Below are 3,744 nucleotides of genomic sequence, written 5' to 3'. Positions count from 1 at the left end.
GGCTGTCCATCAGTACACATATCAGCACGTTGGTCCTTGGACTCAGCACGCTGACCCTTCCCGTGGACTGTTCGGGTGATTTTGGCCCATGTGGGCTGTCTGTTCTGTACACACAGGACGTTTGTGGCTGTCTGTCAGCACACACGGGACGTTCGTGTGTGTCTGTCAGCACACATAGGACGTCTGTTGCTGTCCGTGTGTGTCCTTGTGTGTCCGTCAGCACACACAGGACGTCCGTGGCTGTCCATCAGTACCCATATCAGCACGTTAGTCCTTGAACTCAGCACGCTGGCCCATCCCATGAACTCTTTGGATGATTTTGGCCCACGTGGGCTGTTTGTTCAGTACACACAGGACGTCCGTGGGAGTCCGTCAGCACATAAACGACGTCCGTAGCTGTCCGTGTGTTTCCGTCAGCACACATTGGACATACGTGGCTGTCCATCAGTACATATATCAGCACGTTGGTCCTTGGAATCAGTACGCTGGGCCATCCCGTGGACTGTTTGGGTGATTTTGGCCCACGTGGGCTGTCTGTTCAGTACACACAGGACGTCCATGGGTGTTCGCCAGAACACACAGGACGTCTGTGGGTGTCCGTCAGCACACACAGGACATCCGTGGGTGTCCGTCAGCACACACAGGACATCCGTGTGTGTCCGTCAGCACACACAGGTCGTCCGTGGCTGTCCGTGTGTGTCCGTCATCACACACAGGACGTCTGTGGCTGTCCATCAGTACACATATCAGCACGTTGGTCCTTGGACTCAGCACGCTGACCCTTCCCGTGGACTGTTCGGGTGATTTTGGGCCATGTAGGCTGTCTGTTCAGTACACACAGGACGTCCGTGGCTGCCCGTCAGCACACACGGGACTTTCGTGTGTGTCTGTCAGCACACATAGGACATTTGTGGCTGTCCGTGTGTGTCCTTGTGTGTCCGTCAGCACACACAGGACGTCCGTGGCTGTCCATCAGTACACATATCAGTACGTTGGTCCTTGAAATCAGCACGCTGGCCCATCCCGTGAACTGTTTGGATGATTTTGGCCCACGTAGGCTGTTTGTTCAGTACACACAGGACGTCCGTGGGTGTCCGCCAGCACACACAGGATGTCCGTGGCTGTCTGTCAGCACACATAGGACGTCTGTGGCTGTCCGTGTGTGTGCGTGTGTTTCCGTCAGCACACACAGGACATCCGTGGCTGTCCATCAGTACACATATCAGCACATTGGTCCTTGGAATCAGCACGCTGGGCAATCCCGTGGACTGTTTGGGTGATGTTGCCCCACGTGGGCTGTCTGTTCAGTACACACAGGATGTCCGTGGGTGTTCGCCAGAACACACAGGACGTCCGTGGGTGTCCGTCAGCACACACAGGACATCCGTGGGTGTCCGTCAGCACACACAGGACATCCGTGTGTGTCCGTCAGCACACACAGGTCGTCCGTGGCTGTCCGTGTGTTTCCGTCAGCACACACAGGACATACGTGGCTGTCCATCAGTACACATATCAGCACGTTGGTCCTTGGACTCAGCACGCTGACCCTTCCCGTGGACTGTTTGGGTGATTTTGGGCCATGTAGGCTGTCTGTTCAGTACACACAGGACATCCGTGGCTGCCCGTCAGCACACACGGGACGTTCGTGTGTGTCTGTCAGCACACATAGGACATTTGTGGCTGTCCGTGTGTGTCCTTGTGTGTCCGTCAGCACACACAGGACGTCCGTGGCTGTCCATCAGTACACATATCAGTACGTTGGTCCTTGAAATCAGCACGCTGGCCCATCCCGTGAACTGTTTGGATGATTTTGGCCCATGTAGGCTGTTTGTTCAGTACACACAGGACGTCTGTGGGTGTCCGCCAGCACACACAAGGATGTCCGTGGCTGTCTGTCAGCACACATAGGACGTCTGGCTGTCCGTGTGTGTCCGTGTGTTTCCGTCAGCACACACAGGACATCCGGGGCTGTCCATCAGTACACATATCAGCACATTGGTCCTTGGAATCAGCACGCTGGGCAATCCCGTGGACTGTTTGGGTGATGTTGCCCACGTGGGCTGTCTGTTCAGTACACACAGGATGTCCGTGGGTGTCCGCCAGCACACACAGGACGTCCGTGGGTGTCCGTCAGCACACACAAGACGTCCGTGTGTGTCCGTCAGCAGACACAGGTAGTCCGTGGCTGTCCGTGCTTGTCCGTCAGCACACACACGACGTCCGTGGCTGTCCATCAGTGCACATATCAGCACGCTGGCCCTTCCCGTGGACTGTTTGGGTGATTTTGGCCCATGTGGGCTGTCTGTTCAGTACACACAGGACGTCTGTGGCTGTCCATCAGCACACACAAGACATCCATGGCTGTCCATCAGCACACACAAGACATCCATGGCTGTCTGTTCAGTACACACAGAACGTCCGTGGGTGTCCGCCAGCACACACAGGATGTCCGTGGCTGTTCGTGTGTGTCCGTGTGTTTCCGTCAGCACACACATGACGTTCCTGGCTGTCCATCAGTACCCATATAAGCACGCTGTTCTTTGGACTCAGCACATTGGCCCTTCCCGTGGACTCTTCGGGTGATTTTGGTCCACTTGGGATGTCTGTTCAAAACACACAGGATGTCTGTGGGTGTCCGTCAGCACACACATGACGTTCGTTTGTGTCTGTCTGCACATAAAGGATGTCCGTAGCTGTCCGTGTTTGTTTCCATCAGCACACACAGGACATACGTGGCTGTCCATCAGTACACATATCAGCACGTTGGTCCTTGGAATCAGAACGCTGGGCCATCCCGTGGACTGTTTGGGTGATTTTGGCCCATGTAGGCTGTCTGTTCAGTACACACAGGAAGTCCATGGGTGTCCGCCAGCACACACAGGACGTCCGTGGGTGTCCGTCAGCACACACAGGACGTCCGTGTGTGTCCGTCAGCACACACAGGTCGTCCGTGTGTGTCCGTCAGCACACACAAGACGTCTGTGGCTGTCCATCCGTACACATATCAGCACGTTGGTCCTTGGACTCAGCACGCTGACCCTTCCCGTGGACTGTTCGGGTGATTTTGGCCCACGTGGGCTGTCTGTTCAGTACAAACAGAACGTCTGTGGGTGTCTGCCAGCACACACAGGACATCCGTGGCTGTTCGTGTGTGTCCGTGTGTGTCCGTCTGTGTCCGACAGCACACACAGGACGTCCGTGGCTGTCCAACAGTACACATATCAGCACGTTGGTCCTTGGACTCAGCACGCTGGCCCCTCCCGTGGAATGTTTGGGTGATTTTGACCCACGTGGGCTGTCTGTTCAGTACACACAGGACATCCGTGGGTGTCCGTCAACACACACAGGACGTTCGTGTGTGTCCGTCAGCACACATAGAACGTCCGCACTGGGCCATCCCGTTGACTGTTTGGGTGATTTTGGCCCACGTGGGCTGTCTGTTCAGTACACACAGAACGTCCGTGGGTGTCCGCCAGCACACACAGGACGTCCGTGGGTGTCCGTCAACACACAGAGGACGTCCGTGTGTGTCCGTCAGCACACACAAGTCATCCGTGGCTGTCCGTGTGTGTCCGTGTGTGTCCATCAGCACACACAAGACGTCCGTGGCTGTCCATCCGTACACATATCAGCATGTTGGTCCTTGGACTCAGCACGCTGACCCTTCCCGTGGACTGTTCGGGTGATTTTGGCCCCACGTGGACTGTCTGTTCAGTACACACAGGACGTCTGTGGGGGTCCGCC

The sequence above is a fragment of the Brassica napus genome, unplaced genomic scaffold, assembly GCF_020379485.1.
Source record: "Brassica napus cultivar Da-Ae unplaced genomic scaffold, Da-Ae ScsIHWf_139;HRSCAF=250, whole genome shotgun sequence".
Classification (NCBI taxonomy): domain Eukaryota; kingdom Viridiplantae; phylum Streptophyta; class Magnoliopsida; order Brassicales; family Brassicaceae; genus Brassica; species Brassica napus.
The sequence above is the reverse complement of the archived record's forward strand: the minus strand, read 5'-3'. Positions refer to the sequence as shown.